This window comes from Carettochelys insculpta, chromosome 24 (assembly GCF_033958435.1).
Source record: "Carettochelys insculpta isolate YL-2023 chromosome 24, ASM3395843v1, whole genome shotgun sequence".
NCBI classification, from domain to species: Eukaryota; Metazoa; Chordata; order Testudines; family Carettochelyidae; genus Carettochelys; species Carettochelys insculpta.
The window spans coordinates 12619872-12634754 of record NC_134160.1 but is presented as its reverse complement, the minus strand read 5'-3'; the positions used below and the strand labels follow the sequence as shown (position 1 = coordinate 12634754).

The 14883-nt window shown below is 48.1% G+C and overlaps 1 pseudogene; it reads left to right on the top strand.

The window, feature by feature from the left end:
* Nucleotides 1–864: 864 nt before the first annotated feature.
* Nucleotides 865–1573, top strand: LOC142001128 (uncharacterized; annotated as a pseudogene).
* The last annotated feature ends 13310 nt before the right edge of the window (nt 1574–14883 follow it).

Genomic DNA, 14883 nt, shown 5'->3' with positions numbered 1-14883 from the left:
AGTAGAGAGTCCAAGCGGCCTCCCTCCCTACATGAGAGTGAGGGAGCACTGCCATGCCACAGGCAGAGAACAGGAGCACTGAGATCACCACAGCCCAAGGCCCCTGCAGTGGCAGGAACGTGATTGTAAGAAATACCAGATAATCCTGGCCTGTGCGCAGCACCCCTTGCTGCAGAGAAAGGTGACCCCTCCCCCCCAGTTCCCAAGGTCATTACCTGTCTGATCTCACATGCTCAGTGCTCAGTCAGGCCCTGAGCACATGGACAAGAACCAACCACCAAGCCCCTGAGAGAGCGAACGCTCTGCGATACGAGAGAGCCCTGGCCCACTGTACCCAATGTCCCATCTCCTGCTGTGGCAGGGAAAGAGACAAAACACATGCCTAGAACTCACTGGGGTGGAGGAATCCCTTTTGGCTTGGATTTCTGTCAGGCTCCTGCTGTTCCTGGCACACTCACATGAGCACTACTGTTTAGGCATTAGCCTTACGCCTGGTTGGGTTGGGAGGGGGCCTCTCGGCTCATCTCCCCTTACCTGTGGAGTCTGTAACAAATCCTCATCTGGTTACCATCTCAGGCCATGCTCAGAAACAGCTCATTTACACTTAGGTAACACCACTGAAGTCAGTGGAGTCAGTCTGGATTTACACCAGTGTAACTGGAGTAAGAATCTGGCCCTTAGATTCCAAACTCTTTGGAGCAGGAATCATTGGCCAAATTCTAATTGTTACTGGTGGTAAGGGCGGAGTGAGTCCATTGAAATCACTGGTGAAAGTAGGATCAGAAGCCACCACGTTTCATTGTTAAACCCCTTATGTATTTTTGACACCATAAATTAACAATAACAAACTCTTCCAGGTCCTCCATGACCTTCTTGTCTCTGCCTCCAAGGATAAAACTCAAAATCTGGGATTCGAGCTCGGGCCAGTGTTTGCAGACATGGAAGGGGAACGGTAACTATGTCTTCTGCTGCAACTTCAACCCACAATCCAAACTCATTGTTTCAGGATTGTTTGATGAAAGAGTGAGGACATGGAATGTGAAAACAAGGAAGCACCTCAAGACACTGCCTGCACATTCTGACCCAGTTTCAGCTGTGCATTTTAATCTTGTTGGGCCCTAGATAGTGTCAACTAGCTACGAAGGTCTCTGTTGAATCTGGAATACAGCATCGGACCAGTGCTTAACAAAACTGGTGATGGTGATGATGATGATGATGATGATAAATAACCCTCCTGTGTCTTTTATGAAGTTCCCTCCAAATGGCAAATACATATTAGCAGCAACGCTGGACAACACCAAAGCTTTGGGACTACAGCAAAGTGCCTGAAGACTTACACTGGTCACAAGAATGAGAAATGCTTCTTATTTGCAAAATTCGCCATCACTGGTGGAAAGGGGATTGTGTCTGGTTGAGGACAACCTGGTTTATAATGGGAATTTCCAAACAGAAGAGATGGTACAGAAATTACAAAGACACACAGATGTGATTGCAACATCTTGTCACCCAACAGAAAACATGAGCAGCACTAGACAACAGCAAAACAATTAAACTGTGGAAGAGTGACTGTTAAACACTTCCAGTAACATATCAGAGACTGTCAGGAAAATTGTGTTTAAAAAAAAAAATCCAAAAACCCTCCCACAACATGAGAATAATAACGATAATAAGCCAGGGACTGAAGATAATTTTCTTTGCTCCATAACTCCCCCAGTGATTAAATTATGCCTCTGCTGGATAGACCATCCCATCCAAAAGGAGATTGAATGAACTTTCTGTATCACAGCTCATGTCATCAGGACTGTCTCAGAGCTGTGACATTGGAAATCTGTCAAGTGTTTGACAATGTGCCATGTTCAGAAGACTGACTGCAACCCCAGGAGAAACACTTGCAGCCAAGATTTACTCCTTGGCTGTTTTCCTCTAATAAGTTTGTTGATCACACTTAAATTATCCCATGGCAATAGCAATAGCACACATATAATAACACCAGGGAAGAGAAGAAGTGCCCATTTAGCAGCCCCAGAAAGTTTGGCAAAGAAGCTCCTTTTTGTGAGCATGGATCCTTAGGGATTGTAGCACGTGCAATATTCAGAGGGACATGGGAACCATCAAGGAACGTGGCATAAATAGCATAGGGAAAAATTATTGAAGGAGATTATGAATCTGAAAGTGATCAGAAGTCAAAGGAGATTTCCACATGGGTAGAGGTGGAAAAGATGGAAATGGTTTAGAGAGAAGAGGGATAAGAGGCAAAATTATAAAAGTATGTGAAATCGTGACTGAGATATAGCCTATTACAGCATTCTAGCCAGTTAAAACCTCTCCCTTCTTTCTGCACCCCTTTCCCCCGTGATGGGAGAGATGGTAACTGACCAGCTCACCTTTAAATGGTTCCTTGAAATATGTGTTAAGAATTTCTTTCTAACCTATCTGTTCCACCTTGTGTTTAGCTGTGACACACTGAGTACGTGTCCCAGGCATGAGGAAGAACTCTGTGTAACCTTAGAAGGTTTGTATCTCTTTGGGGAGAGGGAAGCTCAGTGGTGGTTGGAGCATTTCCCTTGTAAACCCAGGGTTGTCAGCTCAATCCTTGAGGCTGCTGTTTAGGGTTCTGGGGCAAATAAATTAAAAAAAAAAAAGAGGGATGGTGCTTGGTCCTGCTGAGAGGGCAGGGGACTGGACTTTCACCAGCAGCTCTTGGTTTCAGCCAGCTTGCCTCTCTGGTGGATAGAAAGGCAGCACTGCAACTTCCACTTATTCAGTGATATTGAAAGGCTGTACGCTTTCCAGTGGATAAAAGAAAATGCAGTTTTACCCAAAGGGAGTGCTAGCCTGTGGAACTCCCTGACACAGGAAAGTCTGAGGCTGAGTTTAGCAGGGCTGGGTATTGGACAGAATAATAGAATGCCCAAAGCTATGTTCAAAAGGTTTCAAAGGCAAGCAGAAACAAAAAGAAGAATGCAGAGGAGCTGTAATTACTCCTGCTTCCAAGGATCAGAGGTTAAAACAACAGCAAGGCTGATAATTAATGCAGGCCCTGGGGCAAGGTGCAGGGTGCAGCTCTGTGGCCCCTGCAAGGAGTGGGGCCTCAGGCAGAAGAGACAAGGTCAAGGATGATCAACCTTTAGCACTACACAGACTATGACACCACCACCCCCAAGCTCAGGTGGAAGGAAGTGTGCTAGCAGGACTCACACCAGGTGTGACAGGCCCTCCTCCCCACTCAGGCTTAATGAAAATTGGCTTGTGAATATAAAGATCATTAATTCAGAGATGCTTTGGATAAAATGCCTCATGTAACCTAACAATTGTAACATTACGATTTGCGGGGTCTGTGTGTTCTATTTTGGTACATGCATCATTCTTCTGTGAAATTAGAAATATGAAATGTAAGTGTCTTTATAGTTTGAAATGTGCTAATGACAGCCATTAGTCCTGTGCCAACCCTAATGACTCAGTGATCAACTTAAAACAGTCCTGTTTGTCCTGTAAGTCTAGAAGGTGGTTGCTGCTAGAAAAACATGCAACCATACCACCTGGTATTGAAAGCCATTTTGATCCAGTGTTTCTCCATGGGGGAATGAGGGGGGTTTCCCATCCTAAGGAGAAGTCTATTTAAACAGTGGGAATCTACCAGGCTTTTGTCTTCAGCCTGTTTTGGAATCTGTCTGATACGCCCTAAGAAGAACCATAGAAACACAGAATTCTAGGGCTGGACAAGACCTCAGAAAGTCATCCAGTCTAGCCCCCTGCCCAAAGCAGGATCAACTAAACTAACTAAATCATCCCAGCCATGGCTTTGTCAAGAAACAAAGATGTGAAATGTTGTTGACCCAAATCAGAGAAAAAGAACAGCATGGATTTGAAGATTTTTGAAGATTTTACTTAATGTGAGAATAGTTCTTTAGCATAAGAATCTGTACACAGTAAGTCTCTTAGTGAAGTTAGAACTAGCTATGCATCTTCTTTGCATTTCATTTAAGTAACAACTTTGAACAGTCTGTTTTCACTTCTAACCACTTAAATCCTACTGTTTGGCTTCATAAAAACTCTTTTGGTTATAATGAAGCCCAATGTAAATAATTATTTCCTGGGGAGGGCTACCACTGTGGGCATCTCCCTTTCATTGATAGAAGGGGCCTACCTGATGAGCCTGCTCTGAAGAAAAGTTTTGCACAAAGAGGTGCATTTATTTGGGATTTTGTTTCCTTACTGTTGGTTTCCAGGTACTGTGCCTTAGAGCTGCATCCTCCCAGAACTGAAGTAAATCAGTGTCTTCATTGCTCCGCTAGGGGTGGTAACCCCAATTCTGTGCCTGGATATGGGGAGAGCAGAGGATATTGCCCCAACAGGACAGGGTGTCAGGCATCCCCACAGCTTACGAACGCAGGTATTAGTGGCCTGATCAGCACCTCAGGGAACAATCCCAAGGGGTCATCTGTGACAGCAATCCATCACACTGGGGACATCACTTGAGCTAAGGGGCGGGGTGGGTGTTCACCAGGATGGGGCGAGTTAGTCCCTGTCACCACTGGAGCAGCCACATCCACCCTGCAATTTTTTTGTGTCTGCTCCCATCTGCAGTGGAGGAAAAACCTTCAAGAGCCTGGACTCTGCAGGGTTACTGACTTTCTGCTCACACAACCCCAAACACCCTTGTCCCATCCCCTGCCTCCCCACCCCTGAGTTCCCACTCCCCTTCTCACTCCACCCACTTCTCTGTCTCCCACAACTTCCCACACTCCCTTATTTTCACCAGGCTGTTGCCAGGGGAGGATGTAGGTGGAGGAGGGGAGGGCTCTGACTGGGGGATGCAGGATCCAGGGTGGGGTGGTGATGAAGATCTTGTAGTACAGGAGGGTGCTCCAGGCTAGGATCAAGAGGTTTGGAGGGCAGGAGGGAGATAGGTCTGGGGGCAGGGGTTTGGGGAAGGTCAGGGCTCCAGCTGGGGGGTGTGGGCTCTGGGGTGTGGATGGAGATGTGAGGTTTGGGGTGTGGGAGGGGGGGGTCCAGGCTGGATTTGGAAGGCAGGAGGGGTATCAGAGTTGGGATAGGAGATGGGGCCTCAAAGGTTCAGGCTCCAGGCTGCACTTACCTCCGGCAGCTCCCAGAAGCAGTGGCACCTCTCCTCTTCAGCTCCTATGCAGAGGCACAACCAAGAGTCTCTGAGTCTGTGCACTGCTCCCAAAGCTCCCATTGGCTGTGCAGCTGGCACCTGGAGTATGGGGGGACAGTGTGCAGAGCCCCCAGTTACCCCTACTAATGGGGGCTGGACAGGGAATGCTGCTGCTTTGGGGAACTGTGCACAACCAAGGCTGGCGTGGAGCCTGCCTGAGCCCCGCTGTACTTTGCCCAGCGTTTTAACTGGCTGGGCAGAGCCACCAGTGTCCCTTTTCAAACGGGCATTCTGGTCGAAACCTGCACTGCTGCCAGCCCTCCCCCCGCCCCCGGGAGCATGTCTACGCAGCAGTGAGACAGCAGCTTGGGGGGGCTCTTTCATTGCTGTGCAGCGGTCTGGGCTGAGGCTGCAAGCATGAACTCTGGGATCCTTTCACCTAGTAGGGCCCTACAGCGCAGGCTCCAGCCTGAGTCCAGACAGCTACACTGCAGTGAAATCGCCCCATAGCCCAAGCCCCACAAGCTGGGTGGCTGGCAGGGACCGGCCACAGGGGTCCAGCTGCTGTGTAGACATGCCCTGGGTGGGCAGTAGGACAGGAGCTGGTTTGCTTGGGAGGGGACACTACAGGGTTTTCTCAGCACTAGCTACAGTATGATGTGTCATTTGCCAGTTCATTGCTCTAAGCCAGGGGTGCAGGAAGTGGGGGATGAGCCCTCTCAGAGGGTGTGAAATTTCATAAGAGGGGGGTGCAGCACAATCGGCTGCTGGGTCGCAAGTTCACCCATCTGAATAACATTGTTGAAATCCGTTACAGTTTTATGGATGTGTATTCACATTTCTAACCAATCAGTAATATTTTTACATTCTACAGCCTCATTTTCTGACGTGCGCCAAAGGGTTATTTCTTCATATGAACATAATGGAACTTTCTGTTGATTTGGATCACATCACACAGGTTCAGGGGCCCTGTTAATTGCAGGGATTAAACCTGGGGCCCGATATAGAAAGTTTGCTCACCTTTTGCACTGCGCAAACCATAGTTAACATAGCCTCATTCCTCCCCGCCCTACCCCAAAGAAAGCAGATCAGGCTCATTGTCCCCTTTTTACAGACGAGGAAAATGAGGTACAGCGACGCAATGTCTTACCAACACTCACCCAGGGCAGCAGGGAATGAGCTGGAAATGACACCCGGGGGTCTGACTTCCAGTGCTGTCCCTGTGCCAGGAGCTCTCCTGCCTCCCTTACAGAGCATTTACCCCGAAACGTGGGACAAAACAAAACAAAAAAGCCAGGCCAACAATTACCAGCACATCTGCTGGCAGACAGGCAGGAGGGTGGCCTGGCTGCAGGGCTGTGTGAGCTTTTGTGACACTCTTTTCTGTAAGGATGCCTTGCATACATAATTCCATTACAGCTTTTTCCATAACAGCACAACGCGGACATAATTATATTACAGTATTTTCCATAAGCCATTATGTGATTGAAAACTGGCCCTGGGAAGCAGCATCAGGTTGCTTAAATGAAAGCATCCAAGCCGATCGGAGCTATCGCCAACTGAGGCTTTTTAACCCTTTTCTTTATGGAATCAGAGAACACTAGATAGGAAGGAGCCTCGAAAATCATCAACTCCGGTCCCCTGCATTCACAACAGGACCAAGCCCCACTTAGATCAAGGGTGCGCATGCAGGGCCCAGAAAGGAGTATGGGTGCAGGAGAGGATTCTGACCTGGAGAAGAGGTGTAAGAGGGGGGTTCAGGGCCTCGGAGGGGGTTGTGAACTGGGGCAGGAGTGTTGGGGGGGGCAGGGATGTGGGTTGTGACCGAGGGTAGGAGTTTGGGGTGCAAGGTCTGGGAGGGGGGTTTTAACCTGAAGAAGGAATGTGGGAGGGGTTGCAGGGTCTGGGGAGGCATGTGGGTGTAGGAGTGGTGGGTGCAGAGGGTTTGGATCACATGGGGTAGGTGGGCAGGACAGGGGCAAAGGGTTGGGGTGGAGGGAGGAGCTGGGGTGTCAGAGTCAGACTCTAGCCAGGCCGTGCTTACCTGGGCAGCTCCCAGCCAGCAGCCCAGCAGGTTCCTTAGCCAGACTCCCTGCCTTCAACCCCCTCACTTGCTTAGAGCAGCCACAGGGGCCATATGGGGTAGGTCATATGCGGCCTGTCCTGCACACAAGCAGCTCCCATTGGCCAGAAACTGGCCAATGGGAGCAGCAAGATTTTGCTGGGATTTTGCTGGCAGCATGAGAAGCTTCTGTCCCTGGGCTCGCAGCATTCACAGAACCCCTCTCTCAGCTTTTCTAAGCACTGAGCAAGCACGGGGTTGGCAGGGAGGCAGCTGAGGCTGCTGTGCATTGGATCCAGTGGCTTGGCGAGCTGGGGGCCATGTTTTCCCAAGATCTGATCTAGATCATCCCTGACAGATGTCTCTCTAACCTCTTAAATACGTCCAGTGATGGCGATTCCACAACCTCCCAGCACAATTTATTCCAGTGCTGAACAACCTTGATGGTTAAGAAGTTTTTCCTAATGGTCAACCTAAACTTCCCTTGCTGCAGTTTAAGCCCATTGCTTCTTGTCCTATCCTCAGAGGTTAAGGAGAACAATTTTTCTCCCTCACTGTGTAAGACCCTTTGACATAATTGAAAACGTTTAGCATGTCCCCCTGTCATCTTTTTTCCCAAATTAAACAAGCCCAGTTCTTTCACTCATCCCTTGCCGGTCATATTTTCTAGACCTTTAACCATGTTTGTTGCTCTTCTCTGGACCTTCTCCAATTTCTGCACAGCTTTCCTGAAATGTGCTGGCAAGAACTGGACACAGTACTCCAGCTGGGGCCTGATCAGCACAGAGTAGAGTGGAAGAATTATTTCCCATGTCTTGTTTACAACACATCTGTTAATGCATCCCAGAATGGTGTTTGGTATTTCTGCAAGTGTCACACGGCGGACTCACACTTAGTTTGTGGTCCAATTTGACTCTTAGATCCATTTCTGCAGGACTCCATCCTAGGGAGTCCCTTCCCATGCTGTATCTGTGAAGCTGATTGTCCCTTCCTAAGTGGAGAACTATACATTTGTCCTTATTGAACTTCATCCTGCTTACCTCAGACCATCTCTGCAGATCTTTTTGATTTATATCTTTATCCTGCAAAGCACCTGCAACCCCTCAGAGTACAGTATCATCCACAAACTTTATAACTGTACTCTCTATGCCAGTGTTTCCCAACGTGTGGCATGTGTATCACCAGCGGTACGCAAAAGGATTTCAAGGGATACGTGGAAGAAGATAAATTAGTAAAAATCAAGAGATAAGCACTGTGAGGGTACTGGAAGAGGGGCGTATACCAAAGTCCCGAAAGGGATAAGCAAATGTTTTAAGTTTGGGAAACATGGCTCTATGCCATTATCTAATAGTTGATGAAGATATTGGCTGGGTATGAGTAAACAGTGTGCCCTTGTAGCCAAGAAAGATAACGGCATACTGGGGTGCATTAGGAGGAGCATTTCGAGCAGTGGTTGTTCCCCTCTATTCGGCACTGGTGAGGCGACATCTGGAATATTGTGTCCAGCTTTGGGCCCCCCCCAGTATAGAAAGGATGTGGATGTGTTGGAGCAGGTTCAGCAGTGGGCAACAAAAATGATTAAGGGGCTGGAGCACAAGACCTGAGGATAGGCTGAGGGATTTGGGCTTGTTTGGCTTACAGAAGAGAAGACTGAGGGGCTGCTTTCATAGCAGCCTTCAACTTCCTGAAGGGGAGTTCTAAAGAGGATGGTGAGAAACTGTCCTCAATGGTGTCAGATGGCAGAACAAGGAGCAATGGTCTGAAGTTACAGAGAGAGAGGTGTAGGTTGGATATTAGGGAAAACTAATTCACCAGGAGGATGGTGAAGCACTGGAATGCGCTGTCTAGAGAGGTGGTGAATTCTCCATCCCTAGAGGTTTTTAAGTCCCAGCTTGACAACATCCTGGCTGGGATGACTTGGTGGGAGTTGATCCTGCTTGAAGCAGGGGGCTGGACTAGATGATCTCCTGAGGTACCTTCCAGCTCTAGTATTCTATCATTCTACAACAGAGGCAATCTCAGAACCAATCCCTGTGGACCCCCCTCTTGTTAAGTCCTTCCAGCATGAGTGTGAACCATTGAGAATGGTTATCCAACCAGTTATGCACCCACTTACAGTAGCCCCATCTATACTGTATTTCCCTAGCTTATTGATAAGAAGGTCATGCAAGACTACATCAAATGCTTTACTAAAGTGTACGTATACTACATCTACTGTTTCTCCCTTATCCACAAGGCTTGTTACCTTATCAAAGAAAGTATCGGAGGGGTAGCCATGTTAGTCTGGATCTGTAACAGCAACGAAGGGTCCTGTGGCACCTTATAGACTAACAGAAAAGTTTTGAGCATGAGCTTTCATGAGCACAGACTCACTTCATCAGATGCATCTGTGCTCACGAAAGCTCACGCTCAAAACTTTTCTGTTAGTCTATAAGGTGCCACAGGACCCTTCCTTGCTGTTATCAAAGAAAGTTATCAGGTTGGTTTGACATGATTTGTTCTTGACAAATCCATGCTGACTGTTACTTATCACCCTATGATCCTCCAGATGTTTGCAGATGGATTCCTTAATTATTTCTTCCATTATCTTTCCTTGTACAGAAGTTAAGCTGATTGGAGTCTCCTGGGTTGCCCTTATTTCTCTTTTTATATATGAGCACTTTATTTATCTTTTTCCACTCTTCTGGAATCTCTCCCATCTTCCATGACTTTTCAGAGATTATTGCTAATGGCTCAGATACTTCCTCAATCAGCTCCTTGTGTAGTCTAGGATGGTGACTTAAATGCATTTAACTTTTCTAAATAATTTTGACTTGTTACTTGCCTATTTTAGCTTCCAAACCTTACTTTCTTTTCTCCAGTATTCACTATTGCAGGCATTCCATCACCACCAACTTTCCTTGGTGAAAGAAGAAACAAAGAAGTCCTTAAGCACCTCCACCATTTCCACATTTTTGGTTATTGTTCCTCCTTCTTCATTGAGCAATGGATCTACTCTATCTTTGATCTTCCTCTTGCTTCTAATATATTGGTCTAGTGTTTTCTTGTTACCCTTTATGGCCGTGTCTACACGTGCACGCTACTTCGAAGTAGCGGCGCCAACTTCGAAATAGTGCCCGTCACGGCTACACGTGTTGGGTGCTATTTCGAAGTTGAAATCGACGTTAGGTGGCGAGACGTCGAAGCCGCTAACCCCATGAGGGGATGGGAATAGCGCCCTACTTCGAAGTTGAACGTCGAAGTAGGGCACGTGTAGCCGATCCACGTCCCGCAACATCGAAATAGCAGGGTCCGCCATGGTGGGCATCAGCTGAGGGGTTGAGAGACGCTCTCTCTCCAGCCCCGGCGGGGCTTTATGGTCACCGTGTGCAGCAGCCCTTAGCCCAGGGCTTCTGGCTGCTGCTGCTGCAGCTGGGGATCCATGCTGCATGCACAGGGTCTGCAACCAGTTGTTGGCTCTGTGGATCTTGTGTTGTTTAGTGCAACTGTGTCTGGGAGGGGCCCTTTAAGGGAGTGGCTTGCTGTTGAGTCTGCCCTGTGACCCTGTCTGCAGCTGTTCCTGACACCCTTATGTCGATGTGTGCTACTTTGGCGTGTAGACATTCCCTCGCAGCGCCTATTTCGATGTGGTGCTGCCCAACGTCGAAGTTGAACGTCGACGTTGCCAGCCCTGGAGGACGTGTAGACGTTATTCATCGAAATAGCCTATTTCGATGTCGCTACATCGAAATAAGCTACTTCGATGTAGCGTGCACGTGTAGACGTAGCCTATGTCTCTAGGTAGACTGAGCTTGTTTTGTGCCTTTGCCTTTCTAATTTTGCCCCTACATACTCATGTTATTTGTTTATATTCATCCATTGTTCTTAGACCTAGTTTCTACTTTGTATAGGATTCCTTTTTGAGTTTTTGATCATTCAAGATCCCCTGGTTAAGCTAGTGTGTTCTCTTGAAATACTTCCTATCTTTTCTATTAAGTGGAATAGTGTGCTCTTGCGCCCTGAATAATGTCTCTTTAAAAAACCGTCAACTGTCTTCAGTTGTTTTCCCTCTTAGTCTCGCTTCCCATGGGATCTTACCTACCACAAGAAATTCATCGTCTTTATTTTGCTGTTCTCCCACCTAGCATTCCTTAGAATCAAGCACTACCATTTTATTATCACTTTCATCTACACTGTTCTCCACTTTCTAATTCTCAACCAGTTCCTCCTAATTTGTCAAAATCCAGTCTAGAATAGCCTTCCCTCTAGAAATTTTCTTCAACTTTTAAAATAAAATATTGTCTCCAATATATTCCAAGAACTTGTTGGATAATCTGTGCCCTGGTGGGTTATTTCCCCAGCAGTTGTCTGGATAGATGAAGTCCCCAATCACCACCATGTCCTATGTTTTGGAGGATTTTGTTAGTTGTTTTAAAAAAAGCCACATCCACCTCTTCTTTCTGGTTAGTTAGTCTGTAATAGACGCCCTACCATGATATCTCCCTTGTTTTTTCAGCCTAACCCAGAGACTTAGCAAGTCTGTCGTCTTTGCCCATCTGAACCTCAGTTCAGGTGTACACATTTTTAATACATACTTCAACACCTACCTATCCTACAACAACCCTGCCTATCCTTCCAGAACAAGCTGTAGCCTTCTCTACAAATATTCCAAACGTGTATTATTACAAGTCTGTGTGATACCAACTATGTCATAGCTGTGTTTATTTAAAGTTCTTCCTGCTTATTCCCCATACTTCTTGCATTTGTATACAGACAACAAAGATACTCATTTGATTTTGCTCCCCCAGTTTTGCCTTGTTTCTCCTTTATCCCTGCTATTGCAGCCTATGATCCCCCCCCACCAGTTTCTGACTCATCTCCCAGGTCTCCATGTTCATGACTTACCTGTGGGTCATCTGTCCTGACTGAACCTTGCTTAAAGACCTCCTCACTAGGTTAGCCAGTCTGTATCAAAGTACTCTCTTCCCCTTTCTTGATAGGTGGACCCCATCTCTGCCTGGCAGTCCTTTTTTTTGGAAGAGCATTGCATGACCAAGAAAGCCAAAGCCCTCCTAGTAACACCATCTTTGCAGCCAGGCATTCCTCTCCAGGATTCACCTGTCTCTGCGTGGGCCCCTATCTTTGACCAGAAGGATGGAAGAGAATACAGTTATTACAATTAGTATATTTTTACTATCTTGGGCTCTAATCCTGCAATCTGATTCATTCAGGCCTAGGCTTTTACCTTGGTATAGCTATATCTCAGAGGCATGTGACCTCCACATCCCCTGAGAGATGTAGCTATACTGACCTCATCCCCTGCTGTAGACAGCGCTTCATCAATGGACAAATTCTCCTTTCAACCTAGCTACCACCTCTCAGGAAGGTGGAGTTCCTATGGTGATGGAGGAGGCTCTCCTGTTGGCGGAGGTCGTGTCTACATTGAAGTGGTGCAACTGGGCTGCTGTAGCAGTTTAAGTGTAGCCGTACCTTTAAGCAGATGTTTTCCCAGGTCCCCCAGGGGCAGTAAGTATCCACTCACATCACATCACAGAGTTAAAGTGAGGCGGAGGACGTGGCTAAGATGTAACACTTGCTGGGGGATCCCAGTTTTGTTTGGTTACTCAGCAATCAACCAAGATCTTGTTCATATGAACTTGTTTTGTGTCCTGCCCATCCCAGTTTTCCATCACCCCTCTGTTTTCTCTCTTGTTGAGCCAGTGCCACCACTGCCATCCCTGCGTAAAGTATTTCGGTGCCCACCTCCCATTGAATACTATGGGGATTAGGCACTGGCTCTGCTTAGGCCTTTTTGACTATTCATCCCTCTACTACCACTATCACCCTGGAGCCCTTCCCAGCTCTGCCACTGATTCACTCTGTGAGCCATGACCAAGTCACTGTCCCGCTGTGCCTCAGTCTCCCCTCTCTGTCATAGGGGGAAATGACCAGCTCCACTGTACAGGTGTATTGTGAGGCCTCATTAATGCTTGTAGGGGAGACTGACAGCCTCAGATGGGAGGGGTAACAGAAAAGCCAGTGACTAGCATTTCCTATGGCCCAAGCCTCTCTCCCAGCTATTGTCTTTCATAGGTGTAACATGAGCTTCTCTTTGCACATAACCCATCACTGTCCCTCCAATACCCACCTGGATGTCAACTCAGATGCTTTGATTGGCTAACAGTTCCTGACTGTGCTGTAGCAGGGATGCCTCTGCTTCGGCTGCATCTCACTGATTGTTCACGTCACGTGTCAGTTGCTTTTCCTCTGCTAGCCCAAAGGAATGTCACTGCCAGCCTCTTCCCAAAAGCCCTTGTTCTTCCCAGCTCTGGCCAGAGTCCATCTGGTCTGGTCCTGGGTCCGATGCGTTTCTGGTCACAGGCCGTGTCAAGGCCGTGCCTCACTCTGAGTGCAGAAGGTGGGGGTTCACAAAAGACCTTAAAATTGCCTTGCCTAAAGCTGCCAAGGTAACTGATTCCCTGACTTTGGAGAGCAGCTGCTACCACCCAAGTGAGAAAAAAACCTTTTTAAAACCCACTCCCTGTAGGGTAACCCCAGGCTCTTAATCCTCCCTTAGGGGAGAGCTTGAAAACAAAGAGGAAGAAATTAAACTGCAATCTGGCAGCTGACCGTTCAGCCTGAGGCATTGTGGGGGGGCCACCTGCCCCGCACATCATCTGAGGTCTTTCCTGCTGTCTTCAGACCCCCACGGCCTAGCCCGCATCCCCTCAGTCAGGCCTCAGAGGCCCATCCAGAGTACGCAGGCCCAGCAGCCTAGGCAGTGCCCCCCTTCCTCAGGGTCACCAGGGTGGGGGTAGGGGAGCTCAGGTCCTCCCTCTCCACTGAGCTCCAGCCCAGAGCCCTGTCGGTGGCGGTGGGGTCTCCCCAGCCACCAGCTCAGTGGAGGTCCCACACTGCAACACACTGAGCTCCAGGGTTACCTCCTGGTGCCCTGCCCTGGGCTGCTTCCTACCCCATCTGAGATGGGGGTGCATTGCTCCACCTCTGGCTGCCCCTCCCCGGACTGCTGCTGCTGCTGCTTAGGTGGCAGCAGCCACAGCTGCTCCCATGTTCAAGCAGGAGCTCTTTCCCCTCTGCTGGCCAGCCCCAACTGACTGGCTTCCCTGGCCTTTATATTGGGCTGCAGTTGGCCCATGCCCAGCAGGGCCACAGGGGAGGGGCCTGGTCCCTTCCCCCCAGGCTAATGTGGGGATGGTGCATTCCGTCATAGGCATGCATGTGCATAGCCCCTACTCTAGGACACAGAAATCAAATCATCAACGTATCAGATACACAAGACAGCACGTGCTTTGTTGGTAGGTGTTACAGAGAAAGAAAAAAGAATGTAGATTAAAGCACAGAGAATTACTTTCCTGGGATCCAGTTTAAAAGTTACAGTGTACAAGGGGGGCACATCAACCAGCCCTGCACCAAACCCAAAATAACAAGTAACTTGATCGCGTCTGACTAAACGTTTCCTTTCTACGTACATATCTGTATGCCCAGATTGCCTTGTGGCCTGGATATTTATTGAATCCTCCTAGCCTAGTTCAGCTTGAAACCATCTCCATCTCTCTCTCCTCAGGCCACACAAAAGGAAAATCTCTTTGCAGGTACCTGCTTCAGTTCAAAAATACCCTTCTTTTCCCATTGGCTCCCCTGGCTGAGAACCCACTCTCTCTGGGTTTAGCCCTTTACAGACATTCACTCATGACAGGCCATC